The sequence below is a fragment of the Taudactylus pleione genome, unplaced genomic scaffold, assembly GCF_031769625.1.
Source record: "Taudactylus pleione unplaced genomic scaffold, aTauple2 ptg000065l, whole genome shotgun sequence".
NCBI classification, from domain to species: domain Eukaryota; kingdom Metazoa; phylum Chordata; class Amphibia; order Anura; family Myobatrachidae; genus Taudactylus; species Taudactylus pleione.
Genome location: NW_028284467.1, coordinates 3,692,435 through 3,710,188, shown reverse-complemented (window position 1 = coordinate 3,710,188; position 17,754 = coordinate 3,692,435). Strand labels below are relative to the sequence as shown.

General features: G+C 46.6%; 1 protein-coding gene and 1 long non-coding RNA gene across 5 annotated transcripts in view; one reads left to right on the top strand and one right to left on the bottom strand.

Moving 5' to 3' along the window:
* The window catches only part of LOC148534618 (uncharacterized), a 75,048-nt gene extending 58,729 nt beyond the window's left edge, over positions 1-16,319 (bottom strand). Inside the window, exon 1 of the long non-coding RNA XR_015877016.1 lies at positions 16,155-16,319. This is a non-coding gene — a long non-coding RNA (uncharacterized LOC148534618). The remainder of the gene's footprint in view (positions 1-16,154) is intronic.
* Positions 1-17,754, top strand: part of ARHGAP9 (Rho GTPase activating protein 9) — a 160,527-nt gene that overhangs the window by 58,118 nt on the left and 84,655 nt on the right. The gene's annotated exons all lie outside the window — the stretch shown is intronic.

The window sequence follows — 17,754 nt, the reverse complement described above, 5'->3', positions numbered from 1 at the left end:
GGCAAATATGAAGGAAAAGGCAGCATATTTGCACATTTTGCTCACTTGGTCACTTTGCTCGACCATCTACTTCTTGTACCTAATATGGAGTTGGTGTAAGTGCTGATGATAATGACTGATATCAAGGATAGAAAAAGTGGGACAGTGCGATGCGTATGCATTATCCACTTAACTAGTGTGGTCGCATGGGATGTGCCGCAGCCAGCTGGGCTTTAGCTGACACAGTTGCCTCCCATGCTACCGTGCCGTTCCGCTGCGTATCCTCGGCTTTTAAGGAGGAAATGTGTTCTGCACTCATGCAAAGCAGTTTTCAACCTGCTCGTCTGTCCCACTTGCATTGATGTGCTGGTCCATGACTGCCCGAATCGTCCCCCTGAATGCAGAGTGAGCAGCATTCTGAAGCGCATTCGCTGGGGACAAAAGTGCAAGGAGGAGAACTTAGTGCAGAGACCAGCTGTAGTAGAGTGGACTGATCACTAGTCCCCCAGACCCACGGGCTGTTGTGCACTGCATGTGGGGAAGAGGTAATACCCCATGGGGGGTAATACAATGGGGGAGAGGGGAGTAGGGTCTATTGGCACTAGGGGTTGGAGGTGGGTGTGTGATGCCCCATTATAAAAACATTACACTGGGGCATGGAGGGTTTTTAAAACATTTAAAAATAACACTGGTCACTGGTAGTGGACAGGGTGGGGTGCAAAAATAGGGATTACACTTGGGGCAGGGCCAGGTTTACATATACGCTGGTTACACAGCAGAGTAGGATGCCACCTAGAGACAGCAAAGTGGCCTCTGGGCAGACTGTGTCACTGTGACACAGCTGCCTGCGCAGGCGCGCCACAGCACTCAGGAGGGCGTCTGCCGACATCTCAGCCAGACCAGTCCCCCGCTGCCAGTCCTCTGCTGCCGCTGTTAAGGACAGCCTGGAGTCAGCAGGTAAGTCCGAGTGGGGGGCTGTATTGTAGGGGGCTGTGATGAGGGGCTGTGATGAGGGGGAGTGAAAGGGACTGTGATGTAGGGGCTGTGAAGAGGGGATATGGAGAACTGCGATGAGGGAGATATGGGGGCTGTGATGAGGAGATATGAGGGGCTGTGATGAGGAGGGAGTGGTGAGGGATGCTGTGAGGGGCTGTGATGAGGGGGGCTGTGGTAACGGGAGCTGTGATGGGGGTGCTGTGATGGGGATGTGATAAGGGGTGCTGGGCTGTGAGGGGCCCCATGGGAGGGGGAGGAATAAGTGAGCTGAGATAAAGGTCCACTGAGGGGCGCCAAAATCTATATCCGCTTAATACTAATGGAGAGCAATTGCCATCGGAGAGTCTATTGCCAGTGGGAGTGGGAGGTAATTTAAAAATGGGAGCCTATTGACAAAGGGCGGTGCAAGACACCCCATAATCATATTTTTCAAGTAAATATTTAATTCATTTAAAGAAACAATTGTTTTTACTTAATGAAATAAAAAGATAAACCAATTTTGGGGCCATTTCTTAAAAAAAATCATCAGTTAAGTGGTTAAGACAACATAAGTATAATCACATTAGCATTCTGTTTGTAATTAATCTGCATTCGTTCCTGCTGGTAACTCAGAATCAGGCCCTTTAACACATAAGTATCGGATATTAAAATATATTTCCTTGCACAATTGTGCACAGCAAGGTTCCTCTTTTTAGAAGGGGAACAGGATATAGCAAGGCGGTGATAGGCCAGTAGTGGAAAGGGTAAATCATAAGTGAAAGCTGCACTCCGGACATTATACAAAACATTCGTGACTCAACAATGTAATGCCTGCTTACTGGTATCAACCTGATGACTGTCTGCACTTTACAGGTAAAAACAAAATCACAAAACATTGTAAAGCTTACATATTTAAGAATGTAATTGTTCCATGAATTGTTCTCCCCCAGATAATATCAAGAACTGCTGTATATTGTATAAAAGGAGGGATTTGTGCACATACAGTATGTGCCAGGAGTCATAACTGTAAAACTTATATGCAGGAAGCTGGTGCCATTTTTTCCCCCGATGAGATTGTGGTCAGGTGACTGTCTGTAAAACCACAGGGTGCAGCACCCTGGTTGCTTAGCAAAAGGCACCCGGGATGTTGCATTCATATGACTAAATTCAATCAACTCTCGTAAGGAGATTTCTGATTGAATCTTGCGATTTTAAATATCAAGGTGTGCAGAGCCTCCATGTCGGCGATAGCGTTCTTATCCAGCCCTGCCACTGCATGCTGTGCAAACATTTCCTAGTAAATTGCTGTTGGATTTTTGCCTTGCCTACTGCCTGCTACCAGTACTGACTTTTGGCTACATTTACTGGGAAAGGCTGTTTGCTACCTGTCCTGATGTTTGACTATATATACTGGAATATGATGTCTGCTTCTTCTTACTAATCTTTGTGTACTTTTACTGGTATAGACTTATGCTGGGTACACACTTGGCGATATATCGCTAGTGTATCGGCAGGTGTGTACATCTGATATGTCTGCGAACAAAGGTGTTCACAGACATATCAGGTCAGCCCAGTAGCACAGCAATGCCGATATGTCTGAAAGATATATTGGTGTATCTACATGTGTGTACAGTCTGCAATACTTTGCAAGTCTGCGAAAGCATCTGTAACACTGAGTACAATCGGAGCCTCACGCACACTTGCACAAGGTCTGACCTTACTCAGAAATTGCTAACCTCAGCGCACGGAGCGAAAGCCCAAGCTGTGTATGGCAACGCAGTGGGTAATCTATACACGCCCCTGTAACGGCGTTCAAATGCACTGGATCGCCTGCCTTTCGGCAACCAACCCCCCCTCGTCACCACCCTCAGTCTGATCGCAGTGGAATCTATGCGCACTGCGATGCATACACATGCACAGAGCACAACAATTGGCTGATTGCATGCTTAATCGCAGTTACGATCGGTAATGATTCAGGCCCTAAATGTGTGTCCAGCATTACTTGCTGTCTGCCAGACCTTTGACCTGTTGCTGGTTATTTTATTTTTGACTGTCACTCCTCATTGACCTGAAGCTGGTCGCTGCACTGTGATGTTACTGTGCTGCGCCCGGCTCCTAGTCATGGTGAAGTCACCGGTAGTGCAAGGAGAGTCTCTGGAGGCAGCCTGGTATTTTCGGGAGTGCTGGGCACGCCCCTAGAGTGATAAAAATTAGTGGGCATGTCTCAAGGCCACACCTCTCCTCAGCGAGGTCAGGGGCTATTTGATGCACCGAGTGTCACCGAACCCAGTAACGCCACTTCAGTCTGCACTCAGTCTAGTTCGTTGCTATACAGTAGCTAAGCTGACACTCAGGTGAGTCCTCAAAACTCTGAGCTCAAAGCATACTTGACTACTTTTGAAAATGCATTTCAGGGAGATTGTGAAAAGCAACACCTATGAGCGTGCGTTAAAGTGGGCGTGTACTACTACATCTGAGAGGTGTGCCAAATGTAAATGAGCCCCAAAGCAGTTACTAAGATCTACTTGTTGATGAAAACACACTAATACTGATCCCATTTTAATGTATATATATATTTTTTTTGTTTTCATATATAACAGTTGCATAATGGTGGTAAGGTGCAATCAGGGAGATTGCTAGACTCTTCAGGGAGTCAGGGAGATTGCTACTATTTCAGGTAATCTCCCTGACAATCAGGAAAAGTTTACAGGTATGGCTCAAAAACCTGTGGGCATCCAAATACCTGTGTGCATAATGTGCTCTGCTGGAATGGTGGCTTACTATAGGAGAAGACCTCATTACATATTGGGGGAGATACAGTATATGAAGGGGTTCTAAATGTTAGCTTGCTAACGACATGACCCTGATTCACCCATTACCAAGGCAAAGCAGGGCCAAATACAGTCAACATGCATGTATTAAAAAATACTTTTTCCGAAGAGGGAGAGTTTTCACAAGGGTTTTATTCTGGTTCTTTGCAGGTAAAAACAAAACACTCTCACTCTTCCTCCTCCAATTATAAAACCAGTAGATGAATCCTCCTAATTTCCTCACTCATGAGTTTGGGGGGAAAATAGAAAACAGACCAGTAGTGCAGAGACCTTATCTATACATAGTAGATGTCTGTTTGTTCAGAATAATCTCGAGAACCACTGGATGTATTTTGTTGCAGTTTTTACTATTCTATAGAGCAGTTGTTGAGGAAAGTGTAGGTGTATTAAACATTAATGTATGACAAAAGGGAGCCGAGCAGTGATGATTTTACTGATGCAAGTCAATGAAAAAGCGGACATCTGAGCGCTTTCTTGGCTTATGCTGCCTAAACCATTAAAGATATATTACAACAATGGAGTTTATTTTATACCATGTAGAGAATGATATGTATTATCCAGTTACTCTACAAAAATTGATGTAAGCCCTGTTTACTGATACTAATTTTTAATTTTTCCCTTTTTTACCGTTCCTATTTCATTTATGTGAAATATGATTCTTTAATTTTAAACGAGTCCAATTCCCGGAAAGAGTTTGCTCTGGCATGGCAATAAATAAAGCACAGGGAGAGACACCTAACATGTCTGGGGGTGACCTCAGTGGAGACTGTTTTGCTCATAGACAACTTTATGTGGCCCTTTTGTAGGTCACGTCAAAACTAAGGGGGTCAGTCAGACCCGGTCGCAAGCACCGATGTGCTCGCAATCGGGTCGATGGGTAGCCCTGCGCATGCGCAGCAGCCGCACTGCGCGTGTGCAAGCCCCAGAGCGAGAGAGAAACTCTCTCGCTCCGGAGCTCGCTACAAAAGGGGCGGCTGTCGATGCTGATCGACAGCTCGCCCCATTTTGTAGGCGGGCCGGTGGGGGGGGGGGTGGTTTCCAAAATGGTACCGTTTTGTGGGTGGCCGCACTGACATCATCAGTGATGTCCGTAGGGAGCTTCCTGCTCCATTAGAGCAGGAAGTTCCCAGGGGCTTGCGAGTGCCCAGACCCAACCTTAGGGTCTGGTCGCAAGCCCCGATGGTCGCGATGGTGATCACCATTGCGACCATCACCCTGGCCACTAGCTAAGGTGTGGGTGGTAACCCTCACCTTAGCTTGCGACCAGGAGGCTGCACCAAAAAAAAGCAGCACCCGCCCTCATTCAGAGAGAGCGATCGCTTCTTGCGACCGCCTCTGAATGAGGTCCTAAATCTTTTCGTGTTGACGTCAGGAGGCAATCTTATGAGACCACGTTTAAAAAAGACTATCACCGTGAATACGAAGACAGGGAGGGTCGCTAGTGATCTGATAAACAATTTAATTATAAAAATGCACTCACAATTTAAAATCATTAAAAAGTATAAGACAATTGTGCTAGTTGCTCTTATGTTATGGATACTCCTACTAGGTGCCCCACAGTGTAATATAGCACATCAAACACAGGGCCGGGCGATTTTTTTTTTGTTTGTTTCAGCCTCCAGGCCGCTCGCATAGCTGTGGGTGACCACCCACAGCTTGTGCGAGCGGCCTGGCGATGGTCGCGATTATCGCGACCATCGGGCTTGCAAAGAGACCCTGTGGTAGGGTCTCGGATCATGAGTGGTGTCAGTACGGCCGCCCACAAACGGCAGGCGTTCCTAAGGGAACTTCTCCATTTGTTCAGCCACTCCCCCTACCCGCCTACAAAACGGGGCGAGCTATCGATCAACATCGACAGCAGCCCTGTTTTATTGTGAGCCCCGGAGCGAGTGAAGTTCTCACTTGCTCCGGAGCTCGCGCACCCGCCAATGGCCTACCATCGACCCACTTGCGAGCGCAATGCGCTTGCGAGCGGGTCTGAATCAGGCCCAGTTACGGATACAGAGCTTGGCCACAGGAAAGGTAACCAGACGGTAAGTCACCAGAGATAGCCAGCAGAAGTCCACAAGTTGCCACCTCTTAACGTGTTTCGGATACCCTCCTTTGGCATTGGAATACACACATCACATATTAGAGGACACTTCTTGGAAGTAAGGTGAAGCTTCCTTTTTGGTATTCCTACTGGCTGATTTGTTGGACTTACTGCACATATTTGATACCTATTTGTATTTGTGTGATGAGTGTTAATTCCCCTCTCCAGCGAATCGCACTTTCCCTCTTTTGGCTTCTGACAGTTAATCGGTATATGTGCTTGTCAGAAATATCCAGCGGCACCTGCGGCTTTAATGCAAAAAAAAAAAAAACGTTATTGTTTTTTGCAAGCTCAGGGCCTGATTCAGAGCAGGACGCTCTGACAAGAGCGCTCGCTCTGAATCAGGGCCAAAAGCACTCCCACTGACATCACTAGTGAGGTCAGTGGGGCCGGCCCCAGACGGTAGGCGTTCCCATGGGAACGCCTCTGCCTGGGCAGCAACGCCCCCGGCACGCCCACCAAAGGGGGCGTGCTGTCAATCAACATCGACAGCACGCCCCCTTTGGTGCGAGACCCATAGTGACGGCTTGGCCGTTGCTATTCGGGTCTCGCGCATGCGCACGACGGAGCTCCCTCCGTCGTGTGCATGCGCAGTAGGGCACCATCGACCCGCTTGCGAGCGCTCAGCGCTTGCGAGCGGGTCAGAATCAGGCCCTCAGTCCCTGACTGCATATTCTGACAGGGAGGGACTGTGCTATCAGGGCCGGTGCTAGGTTTCTCGGCACCCAGCACCGTCCTGTGCTGCCCTGTTGACACTAGGACAGCATGCATTTGATGGTCCAGGACCAGAAATGTGCACAGCAAGATACTGTAATTGTATACAGATAGTGGGACAGAACTGGAGACTTCTCATTATCTAGAAGTTTACTTCTGTACACAACTAATGGATCATAGTTGCACACAGTTATTGAACCAGAGTGGTATAAAGCTAATGACTCAGGACGGTATGCAGGTGTTTGGCCAGCTTGGTAGTCCAGCGATTGATCAGAATTTTACTGCATGCAAATAATAGGCTGGAATGACACAAAACTAATGGACCAGATGATATTATGATATCAGACATAGCTAACTAGCCGAGGAGGAGCACAGATAATGGACAAACACAGGGCCTGATTCACTACGGATCGCAACTGCTATTGCTATTATGCACGCTGTTCCACTGAGAAAGTATGCTAATCCATTGTGATCACAATGCCCTCACAGCACTACCTAAGGACGCCCACTTTACTTTACACACATCCGCAATACTTAGCAGAATAGTGAAACCATCGGTACAATTGAGTACCATCGCAGCCTCACGCACACTTGCACAAGGTCAGACCTCACTCAGAAATTGCTAACTGCAGCGCTCGCTATGAAACCTCAGGCTGCGTATGGCATTGCAGTGGATAATTTATGCACGCCCATGCAACGGCGTTCAAACGCACTGGCACGCCTGCGTTCGGCCGACCAACCCCCCGTCATCACCCACAAACAGTACTTCCTGTCAATCACTCTGCAATGGGTCTTTGTAGCCCCTGCAATCGCAGTCCTGATCGCAGTGGCTGGTTCCCCCACTGCGATGCGTACGCATGCGCAGAACACAACAATCGGCCGACTGCGTGCGTATTAGCAACTGCGATCCAAGCTGAATCAGGTCCACAGTATATATATGAGTGATCATGGTGGTATGGGGGTTCATTTATCAACTCATTTTATCATAAGCAACAAGTTTTTAAACTCACTGCGTATGATAATTGTTCTACAGCCAATCAGCTCCTGTCATCTGGTGATTGGCTGCAGCAGCATTTATCATACACGAGTTTAAAAACAGCTGACTGACCAGTTATTGGGGGCAAGAAGACAAGTCTACATATTACCCATAGCAACCAATCAGCTTCTAACTATAATTGTATAGAATGGACAAGATAAATGATAACAAGATTCTAATTAGTTGTATGCTGATTATGACACATACTCTGTGGTACATAGAGAAATATGCAGTCCGTGGAACAGAATGGGACACAGCTGAAATTGCAGCCTGTATTAGTTTATGTAAAAAATATTGCAACATGAATATTTCATAATTCATGAAACTTCCATACAAGGTCCGGCATACAGATAATGTTGTAACATGATTGTCATTTGATACACTTTGTATTCCTATTTTCTTTGCATATACAGTATTTCATGCTGCACCTTACGGGGCACTGCGAGTGATCTGGCAGACACTGATCGGCACATTCGCAGTACAGAGCCATCGGAGTTGTGAACAAACCATTGGGTTTGCGTACAACTCTCAATCATTCCTCATATGGACTAAATAGTTTGGTAGCTCCTGCTTTGTTAGGAAAGGGAATATGTTTATGTTGGACAATGCTGTATGTCTTTTTTATCTAACCACAAGTAGAAGGATTTACCATTATTTTGGAATAGATATAATAACAGCATGAAGATTTTGTCTAAGCACATTTGTCTATTCAATTAACCTTGAGGGGGCGAGTTGCCATAAAGATGTGGAAACGCCAGCAATAGCACATCATCATGTCCCAATCTCAGCCCGGACTCCCGGATTTGGGACTGCAAACAAAAATCATCAAGTCCAGAGCTACCGTAAGCGTGGCCTATAGCCACACTTACTTGCACAGGCTTTTGGGGTGAGTCTAATTGAATCAACCCCTTGATGTACTTATGCCCATTTCACTAGAACTGATGTATGAACCCTTTGGGTTATATTTACGAAGCGACAGCTTTTATAAGCCGCCACTTCTTGCCGAGCTTCAGAGGAAAATTTAAAGCGGCGCTAGCTTTCAGACTTTTAAACTGAATGTTAGTAACGCTCTAGATTTTCCCTGAAAGTTGAAACCCACAAAGAAGTGTAAGCTTATAAAAACGGCCGCTTCGTAAAAGAGCCCTTTGCAAGAAGGTAAGCGACATACAAATTGTCTCGAGAACAGTCAACTGTAGGCTTTATTGTTAACTTTAATGACGTAAATTTATGTTGTGCAAACGGTGCTGAAATGCTGTACAGGTAACAGCAGCAATGGAACTGGTAATTATGGTTTCTGGTATCAGATGTCAGTACGTGTTAAAACATATTTTAAAACCATGAGTGTGTATGAGCTTTAAGATTTACAGTGGTGCTTGAAAGTTTATGAACCCATCAGAATTTTCTATATTTCTGCTGAAATTTGGCCTAAATCTACCTCAGATTTTCACACAAGTCCTAAAAGCAGCTAAAGAGAACCTAATGAGACAAACAATATTAGACATGCTAATTTTTTGTTTGAGGAAAATGATCCAATATCACATATCTGTGAGTGGCAAAAGTATGTGAACCTTTAGGCCTAGCAGATATTTTGAAGGTGAAATTAGAGTCAGGTATTTTCAGTCTATGGGATGACAATCAGGTGTGAGTGGACAACCTGTCTTTTTAAAAGAACAGGGATCTATCGAAGTCTGATGTTCACAACACATGTTTGTGGTATTTTATTTATTTTATATATTTGTATCATGCCGCGAACAAAGGAGATTTCTGAGGACCTCATAAGAAGAGTTGTTGATGCTCATTAAGCTGGAAAAGGTTACATAACCATCTCTAAAGAGTTTGGACTCCACCAATCAACATTCAGACATATTGTGTACAAATGAAGGAAATTCCAGACCATTATTACCCTCCCCAGGAGTGGTCGACCAACAAAGATCACACCAAGAGTCTAATAGTTCGCAAGGTCACAAAGGAAGGTAACCTCTAAGCAACTGAGGGTCTTTCTCACATTAGCTAATGTTAATGTACATGAGTCCACCATCAGAAGGACACTGAACAACAATGGTGTGCATGTCAGACCATCAGCTGCCACCGTCTATCTTTGGCCTATCCCCCTCATTGGTGTCGCTGCTCCTCAGCAGCTTCTTATGTCAGTGTGACACGTCTGGCGCCAGCTCACCCACAACTCTCCATCTAACTCCTCCCTGGAGGCAGCCCTAGCCTCAGATATGTGCAGCAGTCCCGGAGCACCCACAACTCCCCGTCCCATTCCTTCCAGGCAACAGCCCAAGCAGCGGACCCATACAGCAGTCCCGGCGCCCCCCTCACCCACAATTCCCTATCCAACTCCTCCCTTGCGGCAGCCCTAGCTACAGACCCAAGCAATAGTCACTGTGAGACCCTTCACTCACAACTCCCCATCCCACTCCTCCCTGGCAGCAGCTCTAACCGCGGAGCCGTGCAGCAGAGTCCTGAGTGTATGGCCCGAGCATAAGTGCAGCTTCAGATCTTCTTCCAGGAGCTGGATGTCAACAAGGATTAACTGGATTGAGCTGTGGGTAAGAGGGCATGAGAGGCAGGGGCCTGGGGCACCAGTGAGTGAGTCTGGAGGACAGATTTTTGGTGGAGCAACTTCCCGGCATGTAATGCAGTCGACGGTAGACTGAGCATTTTGTGATTTGTAGTCCCACCACAGTAGCAGTTTTACAGTATTTTGACTTAAATTCAGACCTCAAAGCCACCACATCAGATGGTTTACCCCTCCATCAGGGGTTTCAGGAGGGCTACCCACCCCACATCAGGTGGCTATTGCCAGGAGGTCTCTGAGCCTCATGCTAATTGCTCCATACAGGTCACTATCTTATCTGTGACTAATGCATACAAATGTGTCCCCATACATCTATCCTCTGTGCACTACAAGTCACATTACACATAACGTGTGAGCGCAGAGTGACTTCAAAATGCGTCTTATTCGCACAGTGATGTGAATAGGACGCACAAGCAGCTTCTGCTGATTAAAATGATATGCAGAATGCCTATATTCTGTGTGCAACTGCGGGTGTATTTGCATGCAAAATGCTACATTACAGTGTCAGCGGCTGTGGTGGGGGAGGGGGGGGGGCACCAAATTATAACTTGCCTCCGGGCGTCTGGGATGAATTTATGCCACTGGTGTTATGCATAATAAATTCACCACTGGTAAAACGTCTGAGTGGCCCATTTGGTAAACTATACACACTTACAAATCGGCCGCTTTGTATGTCTGGACTGACATCACAACTGGGCGGGCAAATTCGTGATGTCTGTGATGGCGGTCCCTGCAACAAGTGTACTGATGGTCGCCGGTACACACCTGCACCGATATATCTTTCACATGTATCGGCTTCGGCTGTGCTGCAGGGTCGACCCTATATGTCTGTGAACGACGTTGTTCACAGACATACTGTATCGGGTGTACACACCTGCCGATGCACTCGCGATATATATATCTTGTCAATAGAAGGAGCGATATATCGCCAAGTGTGTACCCAGCATTATTCAGTCCTGTTGTTCCCAGGATACAGTGGGTAAGTATCTGCACAAGCAGACTTATGGGGTAATTCTGAGTCAGACACAGCAGTGTCCATGTCTGCGTCTATTGCTGGTCGGATGTCTGTGACTTTATGCAAATGCCACTATATAGTCCCTTCCCTGGTGTACAAGCATGCATATGAACGTGCAAGGACTTTGACCGTCTTTACTTTCACAGTCTTGCATTCCAGGCTAATTTAAAAGTTGGGATAACAGTACTGTACCTAGCTCAGATTACCTTCTGAGTTCTAACCACAGGAGCCTCCTTCTCTGAATTCAAGCACCAAACAATGAGTTTAAACCTGAAGATTAGCTTATTGACCACAAACTGAGGAAGGAGTTGCAGTCCATGATTTATTCTGAGACTAGGGGGCATATTCATCAAGTGTTTTTTCATATCATTATGTCGCAGGCAGTTTCTGCCTATTTGCATGGATCTTTGTTATGTACTAAAAGCCTAAGTAAGCCCGAAGGCTGACAATTAGGCATGAGGGACATTAAACCACGATTGTTTTGAGTATTGCCAGTTTAATACGGTGTTGGTTAGTGCCCTTTTAAGTTTAGATGGTCTTAGACAGCTAATGAATACTCATGGGGGGTTGGCCTAGATGTATTTAAGGGAGAACTTCATGTAAATCTGTTTCTTTGTTCCAGTTTTTCCCGCCCTCCCTCCCTCTTTGTTGTTTGATTGTATGTTTGAGGTTTGTTGAATGCTGCGGAAAAGAACGGTACTTGGTTAGTTATGTTAATAGTTAGGCTTAGTGGGTGCGTTCTCCTTGAAAGTAGAGTAAGATGCCAGCCAATTGTCCTGGACGGCATACATGCCTACTCTCCCGATTTGGCCGGGAGCCTCCCGAAAATCGGGTGCCGCTCCCAGCCCCCGGAAATGTAGGCAGGTCTCCCGACTTCTCCAGTCCCCCGCAATGTAGCGCTAAACCCCCGCTTCGGAGGGACTGATGACGCGATTCGCGTCCTCATAACCCCGCCCCCTGCCTTGCAATGCCAGAAATATCGGCTTGTGTGTGTGTGTTTGCTTGATCTGTTTGTTGTTATTGTCATATGCGTTCTTTTTGTGCCGTCACCCATATTAGTCTAATTTCTAATCAAAAATTCTAGTGTTTGTCAAAAATAAAATTGACAAAGATTTTAAAATCCCAACATTGTTGTCTGTGTATTTATTTTAGTAGTTAAATTGTATTATTTATAAGGTATTATAAGGGTACAGGAATAATATGGGATCGATATGAATGACTGCCGGCGCGGTCCCCCCTGGGAGCCCCTAACCTAACCCTCCCCCCTGCAGCTGTCCACGCCCGCCACCCAGCTTACCTTCGTTCTGTATGCCGGGCATCGGGCTCCCAGCGTAGGGATGATAGGCGTCGGGATTTTGACGCCTACCATTAGTCCCATGTCGGGATTGCACAGTCGAGAAGCCGTTGGTCAGCATTTTGTCTGTTGGCTTCCTGACTGAATACTGAAAAATACATGTTAGTGAGTTTATGCAGGAGATTATTGCTACCACTGTCCCTACAGGTTCAGTTTAGTACATAGCTGGGATATTTTAATTCAAAATGGAATTATCGCCTGCAACACAAGTTGTTAATAATGGCGGCAGTGCCACATTTATTAATACATAGGCCCCTAAGACAATTGCAAAACTTTCGGCTTGCAGTATGTTACTATTAGACACTACATGTAACAGGACAAAACGTTAGTACAAATGTAGAGGGAGGGAGTGGGTGTGTGGGAATGTGTAGAAGACAGGGACAACTGTGATAAGTGTTGGGGTAAGGGGGGATATGATGACATATCCTATTTGTATTGTCCTGATCAAAGGGTTGATAGTTGATGTATCCAGAAATGGTCCTTCGATAATGTAATGGGGAGCTTTCTGTTAGGGGGTGTCTTTGTGGCTGCTTAAACCGTCAGTGGGGTATTGGGAAAGATGATATGTTCTGGGCGCGTGAGACCCATGGGTACTTACCCTTCCTGGCTGGGCGTGATGCCAGTCTCTCTGTACTGGGGTCATGCGGCGGTTCCTTTCTGGTGTTTCTCCGATGGTTCGCAGTGGTGTCTTTCTGCACTGCCCGCATGTGCTCTGATCTTGGGTGATATCGGAATTGGCTGTGGGCTGACGCTGCACATGCGGTGGTGTCTTCCTGCAATGCCTGGTGGCTGCGTCTCCTCCGTGCACCAGGCATTGCAGGAAGACATTGGCCTAATGTACTTCAATGCAGAAAAAATATACACTTTTAAAAAAGTTTCCGGTGCATATCATCGTTGAAGCTGAGATCATGAAAGATGTTATATTCCTATGCATAATAGTGTTTTTTAAAGGTGAACGCCACCTATTGTATTAATGTGATTCAGTTGTAGTATGCCCTAATGTTAATTCATTACATTCTGGAAACTAATATATAAATTTGCTTAGGAATGCAATGTAAAGCAATAAGCCCCAATGTGTCCGTCTTTGTAGAATTCTGCTTTTTATACAACAAAAAGGGTTGGATCTAGTAACAAGTGGTTATTTTTTTAACGTCCATATTAGAAAGTTTAGAAAGCTGGACTTCAGTTTTGATTAAGGAGTGATTGTTCTATTGATTTATCACATGAGTTGTGAGGCATACAGTATAATGGGGTAGATGTACGAATGCCTAGAAGCGGTACCAGCGCACGTTATGTGCGCTGATACCGCTTCTCCCCGATGTATGATCGGGGGTCTGGGCGGTAAATTACAGGAGATAGCAGCGCCGAGCGGCAGGGCCATGTACGAACGGTCATACCGCATGACCGTTCGGCCGGCTGTAGCTGTCGTTATTGACAGCTACAGCCTGTCGCTAGCCTATCGCCACAGCAGGTCTCTAGCGGGTAGCGCCGGAGGGGGGAGTTAACGCTCCCCCTCTCCGGCCGATGAGATGTTCTTACATCTCATCAGTAGTGTTCCTGCTTCACCTCGGTAAAGAGGCGAAGCAGGAAGCGGTATAGCGGCACGTTAAGTGCCGCTATCATACATCTACCCCAATGTGCCGTAGCAGGAATTACAATATTCATTGACAGCATTGTTTGTTATATTTATATATGTGTGCACTTCCTTTTTACTTTTACACTTCTATAAAAAATACTTTTCAGTCTTTATGGTTTTTACCTTCCTAGCACTGTTCATGTCACAAATGGTAAATTTACACAGCCATGACTTACAGCAGTTCTTGTGCAGGTCTCTAAGCCAATATATGTATATATATTTTTTAATTCTTACACAACATTATTCATTGTGTCATTAGCTTACAAGTAGCATGCATTAACTTTAATTAGGATACCCGACTGTTGCCTGGTGCAGAGTTTTATCAGTGGGTCTATCGTGAAGCCTGAATTGACTTCTTCAGTGTTAACTATATTTCAAATATTTGAAATCCTGAAAGGCAGGAGAATTTAGCAATTGTTTTTAAATCAATTTTGTCCATATAACTCCTTGCACATAAGCGCCTGTGAGGAGGAGTATAACCTGTGGGTGCTTGACCTCTGGTGTGATGATAATGACAATCCTCAGCCACTTCTGCTGTTTGAGGGCCTGATTCAGAGTTGTGCACAAACCCAATTGTTTGAGTCCAACTCCGATATTTAATGATCATGTGCCGATCACTGACTGACCCCCCCTGACATGCTGCGAACGTTTGAGGGCGGGGCAGGGCGGTGCTGCCTGCCTTCCCAGAACACAGAGACGTGTGGGAGTGCCGAGGTCAGTGTCTGCATCTGCCAAAGCAGATTTACTGGCCTTGCAAGCAGATATGAGGTGGCCATTCTGAGCAAGCTGAGGCTTAGTGAGATGGGATGTAGTTGGCATCCGGACAGTCAGGATGCCAACGGTCACAATACCAACAGCAGCATCCCAACTCTCAGAATCCAGACAGATTGCAGAGGTAAGTATTAGGGCATACATAACGACTTTGTATAAGTGCTTTCCGTGAGCAGCCTGGAAGCCGGTGCTATAGGCCGGTTGGCGGGGCATGGCCGGACTGTTGCCGTAATTAGGCCCCGCCCATTTACCGGGAAAGTGCGTGTTTCGGGGTCCGTGAGGAGGGGGCGGTGCTAATGACACAAATTGCAACATTTAGCCCCCCCTCCTCACGGATCCACAAATTCCCCATCAAATCTTCCCAACCTACCCGCTTTACTAGGAAGTGGGCAGGATACAGGAGATCTGCCTACACTTCCGGCGGTGGGTTAGAGTTAGGCTGTGACAGGGGTGGGTTAGGCTTAGTAAGAGCAGTGGCGGATCTAGACTTTACTTTTAGGGGGGGCGGTTAAGAATAATACTAACTCCCCCCTGGATCCCCTCACAATAATATGCTCCACAAGCAGGCTCCTCCAGTCCCACATGTCCAGCAGAAACTTTAGTAAATATACCCCATGGTGGCAAATCTACTGTGAGGGGGCTGGAGGTAGACACAGCCAGGCTGCAGGCCCATAGCTGTCACTCGGGCCCTTCCCCATGATTAATATAATAAGGATATATACATTTTTCCTACAAATTTATACTCCTTTGAATAAACAGCAGCCACCAGCAAAATCATTTAGGTTAGGGGTGTAAGGATACAGTATTGGGTGCAGGTTTAGGGCATAAGGATACAGTATTGGGTGCAGACTATTGTTAGGAAATAAGGCTACAATACTGAATGCAGGGTTAGGGTGTAAGGATACAGTATTTGGTATAGGGTTAAGGGTAAAGTAGTGGGTGCAGGTTTAAGGACTCAGTAGTGGGTGTAGGGTTAGGTGGATGAGTATTGAGTGTAGGGTTGGGTGGTAAGGAAACAGTATAGAGAGCAGGGTTAGGGCTAAGGCTGAATAGGGAGGGTCGGGGTAGCATAGTGCTGTAACAATAGTATGTGGGTGCAATTCTGAGACGTTTACAGAACTGGGGGGGAGAGAGAGTGAGATGAAAACAAAACAAACAAACACTTACCTGGCTCTGTTGCCTCGTGGGTGTATGCAGGGAGCTGATCATGCTTGAGGCTTGTGCCCGGCAGTTAAGCTGCATATTCTAACTTTCTGCTCCTCGCCAGCCTCTTAGGTGGACCGAGCCAGGCAGGTACCGAGGACAGACTCTATGAGCAGGACACCTATTGGGTGATAGACACCGCCGGCTGTGATTGGTTGACGAATGCTGCCGGCAGTGATTGGCTGCTGTGTGTGCGCAGCAGCAGGCTGTCACCGCCGGCGCCATCTCCCCAACCAATCACCGATGATTGTCTGTTCTGGGATTTTTAAACACTGGTGCTACGCCATGGCAACCTGCGCGCCTGCACTGTACATGACAGGCAGCAGTCGGCTGCCCGGCTGAGCCTGTGAATCGGGGCTTTGTGTACGGCGCCCCCCCCCCCCCCTGGATCCGCCACTAGGTAAGAGGGTTAGGGCAGTGGCGTCATGAGGTGGTGTGGACCACACCCAGGTGATCCTCGGCGGGGGTGGCACCAAAATGCCGGCTCCTCTGCAGTGACAGGAGCTGAGTGCTGCAGTGTGACATTCTCCTGCAGCACCCGGCTCCTATCATAGAAGAGGAGCAGACAGTGATGACAGCCTAGTCTCCAGGGGCAGCCCAACAGCTCCGATGATGCTGGGCTGCCCTCGGAGTTACGTTATTGGGATCCCCCACGAGGCCACACCCATTTATTTAGGCCACATCCCCTTTTCGGCCAGACGCTTCTCTGGCATGCAGGTGTTATCCAGAGTGTGCATCGGTTGTCACCAGATCCGGTGACGCCTCCAGGTAAGACTTATAAAAATCTGTTGGGATTCTGACTCTTGTGATGCCACTGTCAGTATTCTTAATGTCGGCATCCAGACCATCAGGATCCTGTACCCGTACCCACTCAGGTGGCCGCAAGCATCAGATCTAGACGCCTGGAGGCGTCTTTTTCCTTCAGGCACCTCCTGCAGGCAGCATTAGCGTATATGCGCACAACAGACGCAGCTGCTGTGTACAACTCTGACTCAGGCCCTGAGTGCGCTTAGACTCCCCACACTGATACTATTGGTATGATTAGCTTAGATTTGCATTCTGCATCAGGAAAGCAGATTCCACTTTTAGGTTTTACTGATGAACACAGCGGATGTTTATACTTAATTAAACGTAATTATTGCTCTGTATTTGCATCTGTACTTAATTGTTTCCTATTTACTTTACCAACTTTAAATGGCAGCACTGGGGGAGGAAGGAGGAACGATATACCAATCACAAGCCACAATAATAATGATTGTGATTGGTCCTCCCGCCTGCACTGTTGCATTTCCCTTACTTCTAAGCTTCAGCTACGTCACAAGTTACAGTACTCTCTAGATGTTATGAACTTTGACTGGTGATCAAGCTTAGTCATAAACCCTTCACATTACAAATTGTGATAACTGTCCTTGGACTTTCTAAATAATTATTGTTAATGAGTGACATACAGCATGCCAGGAACATTGGAGCTTTGCATAATTAAATGGGATATAGGGGCCTATTTATCAAATTATATTTGTGAACTATCCCCTGAAAACACCCATTTTCGGGGGTACCCACAAAT